General features: G+C 33.7%; 1 protein-coding gene across 2 annotated transcripts in view; it reads right to left on the bottom strand.

Annotated features, from left to right (window-relative positions):
• Positions 1–21,816, bottom strand: part of LOC120413292 (uncharacterized) — a 124,364-nt gene that overhangs the window by 86,258 nt on the left and 16,290 nt on the right. The window lies entirely within an intron of this gene.

Here is a 21,816-nt window from a genome sequence, read left to right as displayed (position 1 = left end):
ATATGTTTTTATCTGGGGGAGGCTTGATGTTATTGATGGTTCGAAAAAAACATTCAGATATTTGGGTGAAGGAACAGATTTGAATTTGAGGTCAAGTTTTTTCTTTGGCTGAAGTACACGATTGGAAATCGTCACTTCAATTACGGACTTCAGTGTAGATGTAGCCTCAAAAGATTTGTGGTATACATGTGAATGCGATGTTGCATTTCAATTACGGACTTCACAGTCAAGATAACCTGAAAAGATTCCTTGTCGCATGAGGTTCCCAATCACGGACTTCAACATTGATATACCTCCCTTTCGAACAAGTCATGTTAACTATGCAGGTAAGTGATTTTGATACTTAGTGTTAAGGTCGTTGAAAGTTCCCGATCACGGACTTCAACATCGATATACCCCTCATTACAATTTAATGTAACTGAGGTGATTTTTTTTCTGAAGAATGCAGGTAAGTGTTCCAGAGTGATTCGAGCAGCATTTCTGAGTAAGTATTAAAAGAGTTTACTAATCCCTGTCAACCTGTCAAATCTGTCAATTAGAGCTGTAAGTTACTAACATTTAAAGGCCTAGATTTTAAGTCCCATTTCTGCCCAACATTCCAACCCGCCCAAGGCAATGCTACGATCGTTAGTACTCCTCATATAGGAGTTGATCCCGTTAGCTCAATTTCACTTATCCCGACGAGCCCGTAGACTCGACTCGACCCATTTTCCAACTGCTCTGAATCACTTTCGTTACAACCCTGCGAGGTTCTCCCACAAAAACCGTCCCCAATAGCCACCTCGAGCTGCTTTTCCTCTCCATTTCCTCTAACTCTAGGAACAGGTCTTTGCGGAAAAACGAAACCTGGATCGCAAGGTCAGTTTCGCTCGCGTGACTCTATGCAAATGTTGCTCCCTGGCGCAATTGGAGCGCGTAGCCTCGGGATGAAAGTGGACGATAAGTACGGCCCACTACTCTCCGCAGCGCTGTCAACGCGCTGAAACACTTTTACTGCGAGCAGTTTGAGGAAAAAAAACTCGTTTCCGATCCCATCTGAGCTCGTGAGCGTTCACGATCCAATTACCTATTGAGTAGTAGCAAATTGCACGTCGAAAAAAAAATCTTCACGTACAAAAGCCCCAACTTGGAAAAGCACATAATTATAATGACAGTGACAGATTGATGGCGCAGGTGGTGGTAATGCCTGAAAGTCACGCAGGAAGCTCGTTTTTCAGCCGTTTGATTGAAAGGAAAATGGAGGCTTGTAGATCGGTCTCGTTTTTTTCTACGTCGGTTGATTGGAGCCTATTAAACTGATTACAATTCAATTCAATGCTTTGAGCACGGAAACTGGATCTGACTTGGGGGTTTGCTGAAAAGGATGTCTCCAGTGGTGGTGACAGTTTAGAGCAAGATCTGCTTGATAAACATGCTTGTGCTGGGTAAAATTGATTTTAGTTTGAGATAAACCTTTGCTAATGATTTAAGATTAGCAACATTGTTGCCGTTTGCTGACTTGCATCGAAAATCTGAAATCTCGATTTTGAATTAAATTTCTATCAATTTGGCAACCCTTCCCAATACTTTAAATACTTATTAAAAATTGTCAATGCTTTTCGATATCTACATTTACGAAATTGAATGAAAGTAATTTTAAATATTTTTCAGATACTTCATTATGAAGGTCTGGCAACCCTGTTATGAAATATTACCACTTAAGTAAAAATTAACCAAATTCCTTATGTTGGACGTTACATATTTGGTATGGTAGAAGGATCAAACCCTAATTTAGAAAAAAAAAAGTTTGAAATAAAAAAAATTAGGTGATCTGGTAGCACTGTAATTTGCTGAATACTCAAGAATATTTTATTTAATTTAATTTTGGTAAAGAGCATCAAAAGTTTTACGAAAAAAAAACTTATTTTGTCTTTTCTTGAACCTGAAATCTGGCACCATGCGAAAAAAAAATAAGAGAATTTAAGCTAAACATCAGAGAAAAATTATGTCACTATTCACATTAAGTCAATTTTGAAAATTTGGCAACACTGCCAAAAAACATCATTAATTGACTAATGTTCACTAAAACTTGTCGCAAACTTTTAAATAATTAAAGAAAAATTTCCAACAATCTGGGAGCACTGCCAAAAATATCGGAAATAGCGTTGATATTTTTTATGTTGAGAAAAAGTGTTGATCTTTGCGGAAAATCTTGAAACAAATATCAGAAAATGCAGCCTAGATTCATTTTATTTTCATTTGAAAAAAATAAGATCTTGCAGCCCTGACAAATGATATGAGTTCTTAAGTAAAACTTGTTTAGCTTCTCAACAATTTTTGGGATAAAAAAACTTCCCAAAATGTTTGTAAATTTGAATGACGAAAATTCCAACAATCTGGGTGCACTGTCAAGACTTTTGTAGGAAATAATTAAAAATCTGAAAGCAGAAAATGCAACTCAGAATCATTACTTTAAAAACTCAACTTCCAACAATATGGGAGAACTGTCAAGAAAGAAATCTTAAAAAATCTGAAACCTCAGAATTATTTTACTTCTCATGTTCAAGATTCAATTTCGGGCCATTTTTCATGAACAAGTGAAAATCTGGCAGCTCTGTTTGATGCTATAAGTTCTTAAGTGAAATTTGCATAGCTTCTCAACGCTGTATTTTACGAATATACAACAGAAAAAAAAAACTTCTAAAATGTTTGTTAATTTTAATGAAAAATTTCCAACGATCTGGAAGCACTGTCTAGAAATATCGGAAGTAGTGTTGATTTATGAGGGAAATCTTTAAAAAAGATTATAAAATGAAAACTCGGAATTATTTTATGTCCCATTCAGTAACTATATTTTAATTAGAATATTTATATTGAAAACTCTATTTCGGACTATTTTTTATGAAAAAAAGATCTGGCTGCTCTGTCTGATGCTATAGATTCTTAAGTGAAACTTAAATAGCTTCTCAACTCTGTATTATTTTAATCAAAAAAATACCGAAAATGCTTGACTAAATTTAAATGAAAAAAAAATCCAACAATCTGGGAGCACTGTTTAGAAATTTCGGAAATAGTGTTGATTTTTGGGCGAAATAAAAAAAAAGGTCAGAAAATGCCACTCAGAATAGTTTTAATTGTCGTTCACTATTATATTTTATGTTTTGGTAATATTTTTATGCTGAAAATTAAAAAAAATAGATCTGACCGTCTTTAACGAATTTTCAACGATAAAAAATACTTCTGAAATGTTTGTAAATTTTAATGAAAAATTTCCATCGATCTAGGAGCACTGTCAACAAATTTCGAAATAAGAATTGTTTTTTTTTTAATTTTTTATGAAAAGATGAAGATCTGGCAGCCCTTGCGGCTGTTATAAGTTCTTAAGTAATACTTACATAGCTTCTCAGCGCAGTATTTTGCGAAATAAAACACTGACTTTCAAAAACGTTTTTTGTTAAAGAAGTATTAAAAAAGTTGTCAATAGAGAAGATCTGGCAACCCTGCCGTTAAATGTGGTGACTTAAGCGAAATTTAACCATCCTAACCATCAAGGTAAGACGATTTATGTATCGAAATAAAATTTTATGAAAGGCATTCAGCTGATTAAAATGAATTCTTCATAAGCATTTCGACGATCAGGGAGCACTGCCAAGCACTATCGGCTACTTTGTTGGTTTTTGCAGAAAAACTTTTAAAATAATATGACAAAAAGACATCGAAGATCTGGCAACCTTGTATAATGTGTTAAGTGCTCAAGTGAAAAAATATAATTTTTTAAATATGATTTTTTAAATATAATTTTATTTCGAGAATCTGGCATCCTTGCCAACAAATGTCATCACTTCAGCGAAATTTGACGATCTTTTCAGTGCCAAATCAATTCAATTTGGCAGTCAATTTGGCATATTGAATAAAATTAAAAATTCTGGGAGCACTGCCAAGCGATTAATGTTCAGCAAAAAAAAAGAACAGAAAAAACGATGTTTTGGATGATTTCAATGACGCATCGACCAAAATCTAGTAAAAATAACTATTCAGTTTGGTGAGCTGGACTTTTACATCAACATCAAGATAATCATTAAAATTTTATTATTCTTTTAATTAGAAAACATCTTTCGCCAATTACTTCAAAACTCTTGCAACAAAAAAAACATACCTCCACAACGAAGCATTCGCTACAGTTTCTCATAATAGTCAAAACTTTAGTACCGTAAACATACCCACTAAATGCCTCCCCCGCACGACACATCCCATTTTTCATTTTTATTATTATTTCAAAGACCTCGGAGCATGCGCAGATTTCACCCTCACAAAGAGTAGCGCGCCGTTTCAATTTTACTTTCGTTGAACTGTGCAATTATTTTTCATCGTTTTCTGTTGCTTCGTCGTCGTTTTTTTGCAGGTTGAAATTGGCAGAAAGCTTCGCAAAACTGCGAGGACGACTCGGTGGTGGCGCTAATGATTGTATTGACATGGGCTGATTCTTTTGCTTTTTCTTCTTCTTTTTAATTTGCTTTGCTTTGAAACGTGGGTGACGATATAAAGTACCCCGCCTCCCTCCGGGTGAGGGAGGAGAGAAATTTGCTGTAAAAATGAATTCACTGAAGTTGGAGACCTTTGAGTGGCTTAATTTATTTTGAAAATAACTACAAAAAACTTGAAAATACTCAGCAAATCTTAACCCTTGGCAGTGTTCCCAGAGACTCATAATAATATTCAAATACTTATATATAAAAAAACGAATGTAGTTTAAATGTCGCTTTAATTTTTATTTTCAAAATAATTCTTTAGCAGTTTGGAAAATATTTCTTAAGTGGAGACATGTTATGGCAGGGTTGCCAGATCTTCGAAAATTGAAAATCATTGGAAAAGTCTTTCAAATACCTATCCAATTATATGCAGAAAATCTTCTTAGGAAACAAATGTTCAAAATCAAACTGGAAAAAAAATCTTTTAGGTATCGAAATCTCAAAACAGGGCTGCCAGATCTTCAATTTTTAACGTATTTAATTTCAAAAAATTCAACGACAAAACAAAATAAATACCTCTCGAAGCACTCAAGGGTTACCCCGAAGTTAGAGCATTGACAGTTGAATGGTTCGCCGCGTGACAATTTTCTATTTCAGCTCAAGCTTAACGTGACATTCCCCTCTAATAAAATGCTCGTGTTCGGGCGAGCGCCGTCAACAATAATTATAATTAAGGTTTTTAAAATTCACCCAGCACAAGTCACGGGCCGGGTAAACCGGGTGCCCATTACACGGTTTATTGGCTTCCGAATCGATTAAAAAATCCACACGATTTCACGGAATTTGCGGATTTGTACGTTTCTTCGTCTCCTTCTTCCATTTTGGATCAATTTCCAATAAGTGACCGGATCAAAGTCGAGTCGTTGTTTTTTTCTGCTTTTGCCCGTGTTGGTAGGGCTCGGTGATGTAACTCGAATCCGGGCACGGGCTCCAATCAAGTTGTTAGTTTCGGGAAGCGGGGTGAAAATTGAAAAATTGTACACACGAAATAAATGGATTTGAAGCGGTTTGGCGCGCACGCATTTTTTTCTGCGTCGGAAGTGTCGTGTTGCACAATAGTCGTGATTTTCGAGTTTTGGTTTGGGCTGGTGCATTAATTCAATTAGGTGAGAGGGTTCTGCAAGTTGAAGGTAGCAGCTTTTTGTTGATTTATTTTAGCCTGTTTCACACGTTTGTTTTTATTTTAAGACATACATTTCCAACTACAAAACTCAAAATATTTAAAAATTCAAAAAAATATTCTTTTCAACGAACCCGAAGCGTTTGGCACGGTATGTCCACGCATCCTTCCTCCCCTTTAGATTCTGTGAAATGTGTTCCGTTCACAGAATCCTCTCTGCGGTTAAAGTAGCGTTGTAGGACTGGCCGCATTAATCAGGGTAATACATTTCGGGGATGTTAGAATACACAGTAAACAAATGGTTTTATTGCAACTGGAAATGTGGACAGACTTCGGTAGAAAATAAAGCATAGTCTCTCAAATTAGTTGATTGGAATAAAAACCAAAACCACGAAAAATTTAAAATATGAAGTCGTAGAACACAAAAAATGAGAAAAGATGATTGCGCAATTCACACAATTCGATTTAAAAACATAAAAATACTTTAAAAAGCATTGGAAAGAAGATTGCTTTAAATTTAAGACAAGGCGGAGCAATTTCCAGCCCTTGGGGAGCTGATGATCAAGCACATCTACAAAGGATAAAAAATTGTGATATAGTTATAAGTTTTTCCCTTTTCTATCTCGTTTCTTTGGAATCTTAGCAAGTTTTTTTAAATGTTTTTCTTACTCTTGGTAATCCCTTAGTTAACAACAATAATTGCTTCAAAATGGATTATGATGTAACACACAGGTGAAAGGAACCCCAAAACTCTGTTATGTACTTTAAGAGAACTTATTGTAACTTGATTATGCACCAATAAAACCGAATTGAATTGAAAAATTGACTTATTTTATATGATTTTGGCAATGTTTGAAAAAAAACCTCATTTTTAAGGGGCCAACATAAAACTTGGCTTTTTTTTTTACAACAATTCGTTATACTCTGAGTAAAAATATGTATTAACTAATTTTTATAATGTCCCAAACTATGCATATACGCTTTCAATTAGAATTTAAATAATAATGGTATTTTTCTATAACAATATGTCAAAATAAGAAAAAAATTAAAAAAAACTGACTGTAGAATTATGAAAAAAGAGGTAAAAAGCAATGATAGTTATGATGGTGGTAGAATTATCAAAAAACTATCAAAAATAAACTTAAACGAAACAAGTTAAATGAAAATTTAAATCAAAAGTAAAATTTTAACAAGAAAAACATAAACAAGCAAAGTGTAGTTTTTTTTTTGTAAAACAAATGTTGCATAAAAAAAACTTCCAAGGAAACAAGGGAAACATAACAAAAATGTATCGACATATTTTATTTCGAGTTTATGTCCCTCGGCTCTGACTTTGAAAAATATTTGCAACGGCCAATTTTATGAAAAAAAATAAAAAAATTAAAAGAAGAACAAGAAAAAAAAGAAAGAAAAAGAACAAAAATGAAAAAAAAAACAAAAAACAATATTTAATTTTGTTCGTTTTTTTTTAATTTTATGAGAGCTTCATTTTTATTATCATTTTTTTCTTACGAAAAAAAAATAAACTTAAATTTATTATCTAGTACAGTCATCCCACATATTCGGAACGGTTTACAGATCGGCCAATGCTCAAAAATTCATAGCAAATCGATAATTTAACTTAATAATTCGTTTTTACCTTCATTTGAAAGCTTTTCTTGCGATCTTTCGAATGCTGTATCGAACAATTGCAAATTTTAACTTTTATATCAAGTTTTTGAAGAAAAACTTTGATCCTTGAAATCCACAAATTCGGAACACTTTTTTCTTACGGATGTAAACAAACTTTGGTTCTCTCCATGAGTACATAATTTTTACAAAATAATGACTTCACGCACTGAAACCAACGAAACTAAAGCATAGTTATGTTTTACGAATGGTCTGATAACTTTTTTTGTGAAAATATCAATTAAATACAGGTGTTCCACAATTGTGGGAGGCACAATAACATCCCACAATCATGGAACAGGCAATTTGGAGGCAGTGTTTTGCTGCTCTGGATAAAATAGTCATGAAATGAGGTTTTTTGTTCAAAAAGTACTACTAAAATAGCAAGTGAATGTCCAAATGAAGGTCCTAAAAATAGTAGGGTCGACAGAAAAGTTGCGTTTACCATGTTATTGACAAATTATCACAAAAGTGTTCCGAATTTGTGGGTGTTCCGAATATGTGGGATGACTGTATAATAATAATAGTATGTAGAATTTTTTCAGTATCAAATGACAACCAAATAATCTAGAGGAGTTTTTTACAACATCAATGTTTTTATTGATAAACAATTAAAATTATTAACGATAAAAATCGTTTTTTTAATATCAAATAGTATTTCAATTTACAAAACCTTGTTAAACATCCATGAAATAGTTGATATATTTTCACTAAATTTAAAGTCTAATTTGTATAAAATTGAGAGATTATCACAAAATACGAAGAAAATTAAAAATAAATTGTTGATAAATTTCCACTAAATTTAAAGTATCATTTCTAATCTAATCAGACCCTAACGCAGCCAATCTTTCCAAGGGATCCTGGGAAGTGCCTTAGGTTAATTAAAGTATCATTTGTATAAAAATTAAGAAATTTTCACAAAATACAAAGAAAATTGAAAACAAAATGTATTTTAGGAAAAAACTAGAATTTTCGAAAAATTAAACTTAAAAACATGAAATTTCTTGTTGTGAAATACTCAGATCAGCATAATTTTTCCTCACTTCAGATTTGTCTTCTCAATTTGCCAAATGGGTAAAAAAATATTAAAAAATTTAAATGAGTTTATCTAAAACAAAGCTTTTTTGAATAACGATCTACATTTACACATTTTTTTCAATTCAATTCAAATTATTTCATAAGTAAAAAATCAATTCAAAAATTCGTATTTCTGATAATCTTATGAATTTTAGGAGTTCCTTCCAACTATGATATGTACTTTAGTTCATTTTGATGTAATTGGATATTCTAACAATGGATTTGGCTTGAGAAGGATAAATCACGAAAAATAACCTTCGAAATTTTAAAATTACTAATTTAACAAAATATATATTTTATAAAAATATTCAAATTATGATAAGTTTAATAAGGGTGTCAAAATGAATTATTTAATAGATTTTTTTAACAATTTAGAAAAAAATTGCGACATTTTTCTGAGAATACATATTAACATACGAGATAAAGTGAGATTTTTATTAGATTTTTATCAGAGACAATGCGATATTTTGAAGTGATACCTTTAATTTTTTATATAGCAAGTGAGTGCCAAATCGATTTTAATAAATTTTCACAAAATCTGAGATATTGATAACAAAATTTCAGCAAATCACAATTTTACCTTAACAGAACCATTTTTTTGGTGATTTGCAATTAAAAGGGCTCTAGTACATCGTTTATAGTTTATAGTTTTATGGATGACCTCCAAAAAAGTTCATATTTTCACCAAACATTTGTACAACAATTGATTTATGATATCTGAAGTTCAAAAACTACAAAAAGATTAAAATTTAAACTGAGAAGTTTTCACTTTGTCATTTTTATCAAAATGCGTGATTTTTGGTTTTTTGATAAAACTTATTTTTATTTGCAAAAATGAACAATTCTGAAATGAGACATTTTAGTAAAAGATCCATAATCTTTCATTAAATACCTAAATTTCAAAAAACAAAATATGAAAAAAAAAACAATCTACATGAAACTTTTGAAGTAACTTCACATAATCTGCGTTTTTCAGTTTTAAAACTTTACTAAAGTTTTTGAATTGAATCGTTTTCAAATACAGTCCAGACTCGATTATCCGATTCTTTTTTCTACGTTTAACATCGAATTCGAGTTTTGCTACCCAATTTCTGTTAAATTTGAATATTTGATTGCCTTTTTAATTTAATTTAATTGATTAATTTTAATTTAATTAATTTAAAATTAAATACCATCGCCATTTTGACCACCATCTTGGATTTAAACATTCTAAATCACTTTAGAGAAGTTTATGGGTCTTACTAAAGCTCGAGAATAAATTAGACATAAAAAAACTTATTTTTTCGTAATGGTTATCCGAAGTGAAATTTTTCCGAGGTCTTCAGACAATCGAGTCTGGGCTGTCCTCTTATTTTCCAACTCTTCAATAAAAGTGTCAAACAAGAAATTTCGAATAAATTAATCCTAAGAAAGATTTTTTTTATCAATACAGTCCAGACTCGATTATCCGAAGGCCTCGGAAAAATTTCACTTCGGATAATTGAATCACGAAAAAAAAAAAATTTCGCTGTCTAATTTTTTATTGTCGAGCTTAGGTATCCCTAAACTACGCTAAAATGATTTAGATTTTTTGAATCCAAGATGGCGGCCAAAATGGCATTGATGCAATATTGAAAAAAATGCATTTTATTTTTTAATAGACAATCAACAACTCAAATGTGACTAAAATGGGGTCGTAGAACTAAAATTTAATAATAAAAACAAGAAAATTAAAAAAATACGAAAGCAATTTTTTTTTGTTCGTGATTCGATTTTCCAAGGTCCGGATAATCGAAGCTTCGGAAAATCGAGTCTGGACTGTACTAATATTGTCACAACATCTTAGTTTATTGTGTTTAACAAATTAATTAACCGCTGGCTAGCAGATTTGAATAATATTGATATGAATATCAAAAAAAAAGTCAGAAGAACGTAAGAGTAATATTTCTCCACAATAGTTGCAAGGAAACTGAAATAAAACAAGGTAATTATTCAAAACACAGTTACAGCAGTTCCTACTTCCAATTTCCGCATGCATCAATAGTTAAGTCATTTCAATTTTCACACCTAACAGTTCTTTCCCACACAATGTAATCGAACACCCTGACTTAATAACCATAGAAAAGGTCGGAACCTTTTCCTCCTTCGCGCCTTCTTACCTGATTATGTTCATCTCCGTCTTCTTCTCACCTCCTCCAGCACCCTCAACCACACTGCCCTCACTCTTCAGCACCTCCACCGGACAGTAACCATCGATCTCGTCCGGATCTTCATCATCTTCCTTAACCGCTGGTCCCCCTCCTCCTCCTCCCATCAAATTCTCCACCTTCACTCCGCTCAGCTTGATCTGCTCCGAGCAACGACTTCTCAAACTTCCCGCTGCTCCCCCTCCCGCCCCGGAAGTCGCCCCCATTGTTACTGCCTTGCCATTGTTCTTCACCTTCTCACACTTGCTGTACGTTACACTTGAACTTCCAACAATGGCTCCTCCTCCTCCTCCTGCTCCCCCGCCCGCCCCAGCACTTCCGGAGCCGCTCGTGAGACTGCTCACGCTGGTGCTCGAGCTGGCCCGCGAGCACTCGTCGTCGATCATGGCGGCGACGGTCACAGCAGGCGACGCCTTCGATGTTTTGATCTGCTGGGAGGCCTGATCGCGCCGAAGGTACTCGAACTCCTCGTACGAGTCGGACGTCGCCGACGACGAGGACGAGGGTGAGGACGAGCGGGACAGCAGATCGCTACGGCGGTCCTTGTCCAGCATTTCCTCCAGCGTGGTGGCGGCGGCGTTGGTGTTGTTCTTTTTGCGGCGCCGCGACAGCATGCTCAGGAAGCTGTTGATGATCGCAATTTTGACAGTTCGCGCGGGACGGGTTGCTACGCTATTGTTTTTGTTTTCGTTTTTTTCAACGTCGCTACGCGATGTCCATCGCTAGTGGGAGAATGCACAACCTACAAATCGAAATGAATCCCTGACGTTTAAGTCGCTCTCCTCGAAAAAAATGTCACATTTTGAGTGTTTAAGCTGATGGCGATGATCTCGAGACGCGCACAACAAACCGGTGCGAAATCTAACATCTTAATGACAGCGATCGCTGGCGCGGATTGCGCTGTTATACCGCGAAAGAATGTTGCTGCAGCGATTATTGGAAGGAAAAGAAGAAAGCTCGTCGCAGCGAAGCTTTCGGTGCATAATAATCAGAGCTTATGAGGCGTCGAGGCAAATTCGCAATTAAATGTGCTCGCTTTTCAACACTTCTTTTTCTTCTTCTTTATTTTTATTATGATATGTGAGCTAAGCCTCAGCTAATTAACTGCTCAATTTCAGGGGCTGGGGGCGTAATGAGTAACGAGAGCCGCACCACGGTTGGAATTTCGAAATCTGAGAAGCTTATGGAAGAATTGAACAGCGCGACTCAGCTTAAGGGGGTGATGACAGATTTAACAGCGTGATAGCGTGTGATAGGGCATTATACCTGCGGGGTGGCATGCAGTGACGTTTTTTTTTTCTAGAGAGGGTGCATTGGATAATTATGCTAATAAGTTTTTTTTAAAGAAGAACAGAAAAAAAAACGTTACAGGTGGCGGAAAGTGAAACAATAATAAGGCCTTTGCAGATGCTTGTCAGTCTCAGCTTAAATTTCAGTTTATTTTTCACGAAAATTTTAAAATAATTATGCACATGCCAATTTTATTTCAAATTTTAGTATCCCTTCAAAGTTTCCCCAAAACATAAAGGGGAAAAAATAATGCTGAAAATTTTAAATTTTCAATTAAATCAACCGGACCTGGACTGACTTGATCCTGGCTATCCCACTTCAATTCGCAAAATAAAAAAAGTAAAAAAAAATCAATGAAATCACTTTTTAAATCGTTTGTCGAATATTTAAGATATTTATTTTAGGCCTTTTTTTAATTTTAAAAAGGCTTGAAGAGCTGAGAAAATGTCCTACAATTTCCTATAAGAAACTTTGAAGAGATCAGAATATTTCACAAAATTATTTTTAGATTGAAAATCGTACCAATACTTTCAGAGATCGTCAGTTAAAAGTTACAGGCTAATGGCAGGCCTGTAAAAAATCATTTTCATCGAAATTTTCTTAGCTTTTCAAAAATATTTTTTTTTTTAGAAATACTTTTCTTTCTAGAAATAGTTTTAAAATGCAAAAAAAATCGCAAAGAAATCAAATATTTATACCTAACAGAAGCAATAACATGATTTTTTGTTCATAGAATGTACCGTATTCTATCAAAAAATATAAAAAATAAGTAATGTACGATTGCAAATTCAATTTTGCTTGAAAATTACTTTTAATATCTAGATTTTTGATATTTTCGAAAGCACAAGTTTTTTCAAAAATTCATATCTTCTTAACCAGATTTTACACCATCAGGCACTATGGCTCAGAAGATGCCTTTATTAGTCTCTTAAAAAAATAAAAATAGATAATTAAAAAATACATATTTCGCGAGTTCAACCTTTAGTGATAAAAACTTAAATAAATATATCGTTTTTTTTCCGCGTACCTATTTTTTTTTTTCAGAAAAGTCCTAATCATAGCCTACAACTTTGCTCAAGACACTAAATCGATCAGAAAATCCTCTCGGGATACAGGATTTAACACATTAAAAAGATCCATAAAAAGATCGTTATCTCAAGAGTATACTTTTTTCAAAACAACCAATGCGTGAAAAAGTGCGCAAAATTAATTAATAAACAGCAAATTTGAGACAGGAGCATAACTGTTATACTGCATAGAGCATTTTTGATACTTTTGGCTCAAACATTTTAGTTTTATTTCTATTTTTCAACTTTTGCCATACTGAAAACTTTTCTTTGTGTAGATATTTTTTACTGTTTTGGTAGTTTTTCGATTTTTCAAGCTTGAAATTCAAAATTCATTAAATTCAATTAAGATTTAAACTAGGTTTCAAAACATATATTTTTAAATTTTATGACCATAAACCGCGTTAAATAAAGAAAAATTATTTAAAAACACAAAAAATTCCAAACTTTAAGATCACAAAAAAGAAATTCAAAAATATTAAAGATAATTATGAATTACAAATGTATCGCAACAAAAGCAATAACTGAGTCAAAGTAAGGGTCCATGCACAAACTACTTAGCCCAAAAAACACAAAAAAATATATTAAAATTTGTCTTTGAGAAACATAGGCGTAGGGAATGTCACTTAGTTTGTCAAATACCATAAAAACTAAATAATATGAATGACCCATAAACCAAGTTTGAAATTAAGGGTGTGGGGGAGGTTTTACGATTGTTAACACTACAATTTTGTTTGTATGGCCAATATTCACAATGTGGGATGAGAGAAAAATTGAGTTCTAGATTTCCAAAAATATTTCCACGTTGTTTATGAATGGTCCCAATTCAGCCATTCCATATAAAATTAGAAACAAGTTAGCTACAAGGTTCCCTGAGCCAAATAATCAGACAATTATTTTTATTCGGTCATTAGGGTGGTCTTAGCTAAGTTAGAATGGTTCGAAAAACTTTTTTTCAATCACAAATCAACTTTTTTTGAGAAAAACTCATAACATTTTTTTTTGTTTTTACCTCTTTTATCTCTCTCTAACATTCTTTTTTCACTTGTCCAGGAGGTCATTTTGAGTAACTTTTGTTCTACGAAAAGCTTAACTTTTCTTGTTTTATTTTAGTATTTTAATTTGCATTTATCTTGTTTACTTTAAGTTTGTTTTTAATAGTATTTGGCCTATTCTACCACCTTATTACATTTTGCCTTTCTAGTTTTTTTTGTCATGTTTTTATATTTACTTTTTCAATTGTTTGCCTGTTTCCCACATTTTCTGCTATAGAATGGCATCATTATCATTTAAATTGGAAAAAAAATGCGTAGAGGCATAGTCTGTTGACCCCAAAAAAATTGCATTTTTAAAAACACTGGCAAAGTGTCATAAAACAAGTCAAACTTCCAACCCTAAAATTTTCTGAAATATGAGGAGTTCTTTCTCCAATGCTTTTTTAAGTTCAAAAATTGGTTGAAAATTTGATTTTTGACGGCTTTTTAGATCGAAACCCGTCTAAAGGCGAGGTCAAAAGCCGTCCTTTTCAAAATTGTATTTAGAGAAAAGATTATTGCAACACATGAAATGTGGAAATTGAACAATACATTTGAAGATATAATCCCTTTAAATATTTTTAGGAGAAAAGATATAATTGGTCTGGTATTTGAACATTAAAAATTCACAAATGTTTTCATAAACAACCGTGACCGATTTGGATTGATCAATCTTCAATAAATAAGTGCTGTATCTAATCCATATATTAACACCTCGCTGCCACGCCACTCAAAATTACCCATTGCAAACTTCAACTACCCCTCTGTTGAATCAAAACCTGGGTACTTATGTATGCACCATGCAAGGGGCAACACATAACACCAACCATAGCTAAACCTAAATAACTAATAAATAGGAAAAAGTATTTTTTTTTCTTACGCCGCAAACTTTTTCTTTCTTTCCTTCGTGAATTTATTACCTGTTGCTCAAAATTTGCCATTCGAGGGGGCCCCAAGTGGCACATATGCAGCGTCCAATTTGCAATTAGTGTAACAGTGCGCACTCGTTACATTACGTCGGGTTGCAAAAATTATGGAAGACCCCCTGCCGCGATTAGGCACAGTGGCTAGTACGATGCCAAAAAATAGTGCAGCAAAAAAAAAAAAAACAAAGCAGCCCGGTTCTGCTTGGAGGGACGATTTGATTGGAAAATGAACGGCCTCCGACGGCGTCCATTGTGGCGTCGCGACGCCTCCCTAGGTGGGGTTTGTGGACTTTGGCAGTGTTGGTCATAAATTGTAATGGTGTGCATTTTAATTAAGGGGGCATTAAGCTATGCTTGCTCAAGCTCACTTTATGGGCTGAAATGTGGTTGTTTTCCGTTAAGTAAGAAAAATAAAGAGTATTTTCCTTGACAAATTTACGAAACACATACTCTAAGAAATCATTATTTTGCATTTCTGGAGTTTTTTTTTTTTTTTTTTTTGAAAAGGTCCAATAAACCCGATTTTCAGTTTTTGCTTTTTGGGTGTTTTTTAGTACTCCTGACTCAAGCGGTTTCAAAAACACCCAAAAAGCAAAAACTGAAAATTTGCTTTATTGGACCTTTAAAAAAAAACAGATTTATTTATTTCAAATAACAAAAATCACCTACTTTAAGTCAGTATGGAACCCTATCTGTACTTTTTTCGTTTCAACGAAACATTGTAACAAGGGGGCAAAAACATCCATGTTTATAAGGTACAAGTGAATGAACATTCCACGCCATACCTTTACAGGTCCTTTTCCGTGCAGCAATGTCGAACAGCAGAAAAGAGAGCTTTCACTTTTCGCTCGATTTGGTTTGAGAGCACTTTTGTTGTCCTGGCGCGATGGAATGTAGCGAGCTGCAGCAGTCGACTTTTAAGCTGGAGAGAATTTTGCTTAGTTCGAGCCTGCTTTGCTATCGTTACCAATATCACATTATATTGTTTATAATTAATTTAGCCTAGTTGAATGGCATCGCGAAAGAAAAAGTGAAATCGTGTCCTCTCAAGAAAGACAAAACACAACCAATTATAAACGTTACTTCACCCCCTCGAGACAACACCTCCCGGGGTAAGCAAATGTGTTCATGGAACGAATAAAGCTTTAATTTGAGCTAATTTTGCAATTGCGTGAGCAGCAAGTGACACTTTTACGGTCGGGTGACAACCCTGCGCTCGAGCGCTCTCTATTGTTGTCATTAGTAGCAATTTCACGCACAAAAAACAACACCAGCAACACTGCGAAGGGTGCCCATCTGAGCCATAAAGGGAAAGTGGCAATGCAGCTTTGGCAAATGTGTTAATAACTAGGATTATTTGCTTATCGAAGAGTGATTTTGAAAATTATTTTTCAATTTAATACAACTTTGAAAAAAATACATTAGTTCAGGATGTAAGCAATTCTTATTCATCGTGAAAAAAATACTAGATTTTTTTTATATTCTTTGATGAAATAATTTTCTCAGAAGCCTTTGAAATTTGTTTCTTTTTTAATTTTTCCAGCTGTTAGTTTATGAGAAAAAGAAATTTGGACTTTCTTTTGAGCTGTTCCTTCATTTTTTTCTTAAATGACAACATCTAAAAGTTATCCAGAAATTTACACATTATTTTGGAATTCGATCATATTGTTTCATATTATTATATTATATTATATTATTATATCATATTATTTCAAAAGTACAGGGTTTTTTAAATATTTCAATCAAAGTTTAAAGAGTATTTGCCCTTGGGTAAAATGTCTTCAATTATCACAAGGTCATGCATTGTATTAACATAGATTCTTTTTGTTATAATTTTATTATTTCATGTTTTTTTATAAGCGAAATAGACGAGAAAACCTTTACACAAATTTAAAACCAAGTAACAAATTACAATATCATATTGAGCATAACAAAGTGTTCCGATTGGTTGATAATGTTTCCAAATGATTCTTAATTTTCTTTATTGAAAATCGCCTTATCTGCAAAAAATCTGAAATTATGCGAGGTGGGGCTTTTTCCAAATTAATACCTATCCCAAAACAAACTAAGAAAAACGAAAAACTCGTATATTGAAAATAAAACTGAAATGGCAGGCAAATAATTTTGGAAAACAATAAGGAAAAAATGTACCATATGAAATAAACAAAGTAGAGTTATTCTTTAGAACTTCGCAATTTTTTTTTCAAGATTTCTTTGTTTTTTTTATAATTTGATTGAAACTTTGTTCATGCATCATGACAAATGCAGTCATCTTGCGTCATTTTTTTTCCATACAAGGGACCATCCATAAACTAGGTAGATACTTTTTTGGGAAATTTAACCACATTTGTCCATATAAAAAAAATCTCTCCATAAAAAACTTTGTGTATGGAGTGTGAACCCCCCCCCCCCCTTACGTGGTTTATGGATAGTTTATGGATGGCCCCCAAGGCTCCATACAATTTTGAGGGCTAGTCACACAAAATGGGCATGTGAATTTTCGAAAATCTGTATCTTGAGAAGGAACTTTCTCAACAATTTGGTGTCTTCGGCAAAGTTGTAGGTTATGATTGGGACTATTCAGAAAAAATAGGTACACGGAAAAAATCCTAATTGCTCATTCGGCTTTTTCACTTAAAGTTTAAGTTCCTAAATAGTGGTTTTTTTTATTTTCGATTTTTTTATATAAAATTTTTTTTTTTTTGAAAAATCGAATATATTGTCAAACAAAATTTAAAAAATCATGTAAAAATAAAGTATCTAGGCGTAAGGAAATTAGAATTTTATGCATTCAGTCAATTTAAATTAATAAAACATTTTTGCACACATTTGATGAAATGTCCATATTGCTGTGAAATGAAATTTTGCGTTATTTCAAGCCGCAAAATTTCAAGTTTTGACCGTAAAAAGTCACTTATCATAAATATCATAAACTCGAATCGTTCCGTACATGTCCTTCCATGGCACAGTGGTCCGAAACCGAAATCTAGCGTGACAAAATTGATAGCGGCCACACGTTAAGATTTAGAGCTTTGGTGTCTTCGGGACAAATGATCAGAGTCAATAGGGGCATCTTTTGGTATGGTAGACATTAGGGTGGTCCAAATTTTAGGGTGGTTCAAAATTTTTATTTTGGCGGGATGACGAGATAGCGCTTCGGTGTCTTGAGAAAAGTTGTAGGGAACACTATTCTGAGCAACTTTGCTGAAGAGCACAAAGCTCTATCTTCAAACGGGAAGTTTCTAGAGCCATTTTTGTAAATTAGGTTGAGGTGTCTATGAAAAAATGAGTTTTTTGAATTTATTAACTCAGGCTTATGTCGTAGCGAGATGGTGTCTTCTAGACATTTGTAGAGCTTATTATAACACACATTTATCTTCCTAGAGAGCGAAAATTGGACCTTTTAAACGAAAGTTATAGCCAAAATACGATGAAAAAGACGCCATTTTGAAATGAAACGAGTTTTAGCTGAAATATTTCAGGAATAAATTTAATTATTTTGTTGATTCCTGAAATATTTCAGCTAAAACTCGTTTCTTCTTTTACAACCACTAGATCATTTTGTACATTTTTGGGCCCTTTTAGACAATTGTAGAGCTTGTCAAAATGAACATTTTCATGCTTGAAAAACGAATTTTGGTCAATTCTATCAAAAGTTATGGGCAAAAAACGATATAAAAATGCTCATTTTCAAATTGAGATTAAATGAGTTAAACAAAAAAGACCTCCGAGATATTTTCAGCAAATGTACTCTAGAATGTGTACTTTCAGATGCTTCTAAGAGCGAGGTAAACCTTCACCACCTTTTCAAGTTATTCACATTTCAAAATGGCGTCTTTTTCATCGTATTTTGGCTATAACTTTCGTTTAAAAGGTCAAATTTTCGCTCTCTAGGAAGATAAATGTGTGTTATGATAAGCTCTACAAATGTCTAGAAGACACCATCTCGCTACGACATAAGCCTGAGTTAATAAATTCAAAAAACTCATTTTTTCATAGACACCTCAACCTAATTTACAAAAATGGCTCTAGAAACTTCCCGTTTGAAGATAGAGCTTTGTGCTCTTCAGCAAAGTTGCTCAGAATAGTGTTCCCTACAACTTTTCTCAAGACACCGAAGCGCTATCTCGTCATCCCGCCAAAATAAAAATTCTGAACCACCCTTAAATTTGGACCACCCTAATGTCTACCATACCAAAAGATGCCCCTATTGACTCTGATCATTTGTCCCGAAGACACCAAAGCTCTAAATCTTAACGTGTGGCCGCTATCAATTTTATCACGCTAGATTTCGGTTTCGGACCACTGTGCATGGGAACATCCCTGAGGGCTCTATGCGCACAAATTTGTAATTTATTTATTTTTTTAAAATTGAAAATGTTTCATTTGATTGGACTCGAAAATTTTTGTTCACAAAATTTGATATTTTTTTTATTGTAAGATGAATAATAAGCTATGCACAGAAAAATTACTTTAGTTCTAAATAAACGGAAAACCATTTTTTTTTTGAAAATGTGAAATCACACATAATTTAAAAAATGATGCACCCACAATAGAAAGCCGAGAGCTCTAGCTCTACCAAAATAAAATTGTCGAATAAATCTCTCGCGAGTGAACCACCACATAACTGTGTTCATTCGTTCATTGAAACAGTTCACCCCAGAGGCTTATATCGGCAAATTACCGTCTCTTATTCATCGAACCTTGGTGGCCGAAACGGCAAGGGCGCGGATTCGGTATATTTAAGGTCTTGGGTTCGATTCTCAATATCGGCACTTTTTTTACGGGTGAGCTTTTTTTTTTTTAAATGAACCCATGAGAATAACACTCTCGACAATTTCAACAGAGCGGCACAAGTAAAGTGTAAGTAAATGAAACTCATTTTTTTAATTAATTACAATTCCATAATTCAAAACGCTTTCAAGACTTCTCGAATGAGGGTAAAAAAAACGTCTGGCAACACTGTGTATGTGTTATGAGCACTGGGAGCAGAATATATAAAAGCTATGAATGTAATAATAACGATAAAAATTACCGATAAAATCTTCCTTGCTTTGTTTGAAAAGCATTAAAATTAAATCACAAATAAAGTTTTTGAAAAAAAAATTATGACGATTCTACGGTTTAAATTGAAAACAGTGAAAATTTATCTAAGAATATGCTGTCATCAAATGGCTTCGGCCTAAAAAATTTAAAACATCAACTTTTTGACCTATTTTGAATCTACTGAATTTAAATCTTAGGTTTAATGATTTTACTTGTTTCATATAACTTTGTCAATGTTCAAAAAGGATTTTTCTGGGGTCAACCTTTACCGTATTTTTGACTAATATGCTCTTCATTTATGTCAAAATAAACATTCCGAAGTTTTAATTATGTCCAAGATTATGTTTTGACACACTTTGTTGGGACTAATGGTTAAAGTTTATATATAAAAAAGGGGAAAAACTCAAACATCGAAAAAGTGAGTGGAAAATAATGAAAACAGCAAAAAGGTTGTATAAAACTACATATAAAAAACAAAAACTAAACAAGATTAATGTATGGGGCCATCCATAAACCACGTGGACACTTTAGAGGGGGGGGGGGTATGGCGATTGTCCACGCTCCATACAAAAAAGATTTTTTTTGTAGGGACAGATGTCCACGAAGGGGGGGGGGTCGGAGATCTCCAAAAATGTGTCCACGTGGTTTGTGGATGGTCCCTATATAAAAACACTTAAAATAAATTAACAATTCGGTAATTCGGTAATATCGGAATAAAAACACTTAAAAATAAGTGAACAAAAACATAAGATAAGTTGCTCAAAATGGCACGAAAAAAACGAAAAAAAAGGGCAGTTAAACAACGCAATAGTGCTTTCAAGGTAATTCTTCTATGTTATGAAACTCTTTCTGGAAATAGGTAATCTTTGAAAAGTTTTCAAGTCCATGTTATGAAATTTTGATATTTTGTTTTTTTTTATCGTTGGTTAAGTATACGACAGTAGTGGTAAGACAACTCTAACAAAGCAATTTTTTTTATTGAAATAGATTTTGTTTTGTGGAAAACAATTATCAAAGAAAGGGATGTAAATGATGAAAAGATTCGTCATTATTTTGAACAATTTAATTTTAAAAAATGGTGGGTAACCAACGCAGGAGGTTAAAATTTTTAAACTATACTGCACAATCTTATTTTCCAATGAAATCGGATTTGCAAAACTAATAAACTTCAATAAAAAATTCAGTTTAGCAAGACAATTTAAGCATTTCGTAAACGATTATTAAATCGCTAATTTCAAATTAACAATTTACAAAAAAAAAAACAAATAATTGCATCACCAAATCAATAACAACCGATCGCAAATCACCGACTTTGCAGATCTCAACCCAAAAAAAAACGCAATTTGTTCCACATTTAAGGTACCACCTCGCTCTTTTAAGGGTCCATATCGCACGCCGGCCATCCCCGCCCAAGAGATCATCACCATCAACGCCAAAATGCACTCTGTCTTTCTCTCTCGCACGTGTTCACTGGTCACCCAAAAAAAAAACAAAGTAAAGCCCAAATCTCCCTCTCCTTCTCTCACCACAACTAAACGCCACTCTCCCAAAAAACTGTCCAAAAACTGTAAATAAACACCCGTTTTTCTTCGCGTCACTTCGCTTCTTGCACAACCTTAGTAGGCACTGCTAACAACCGTTTCGTTTTTCTTTTGTTTTTTTTTGTTCTGGGACTTTTTCGGAGTTCTTCCGCGATCTTCTGCACTTGAGAATTTCTTCACGCTGCACCGATCACCACACACACTTTCCCTGGAAGAAAAAGCACTTCTTGCCAGTCCGTCTAATCGCCAGTGACTAACTACGCCACGATCGGCTTGGTCTGATTCCACGGAGCTATTTCTGCTCCGTCCGTCCGATCAGGTTTTGCCGCTGCACAGTCGGTGCCGTAACTTGA

The sequence above is a fragment of the Culex pipiens genome, chromosome 1, assembly GCF_016801865.2.
Source record: "Culex pipiens pallens isolate TS chromosome 1, TS_CPP_V2, whole genome shotgun sequence".
In the NCBI taxonomy this organism is placed as follows: domain Eukaryota; kingdom Metazoa; phylum Arthropoda; class Insecta; order Diptera; family Culicidae; genus Culex; species Culex pipiens.
The sequence above is the reverse complement of the archived record's forward strand: the minus strand, read 5'-3'. Positions and strand labels throughout refer to the sequence as shown.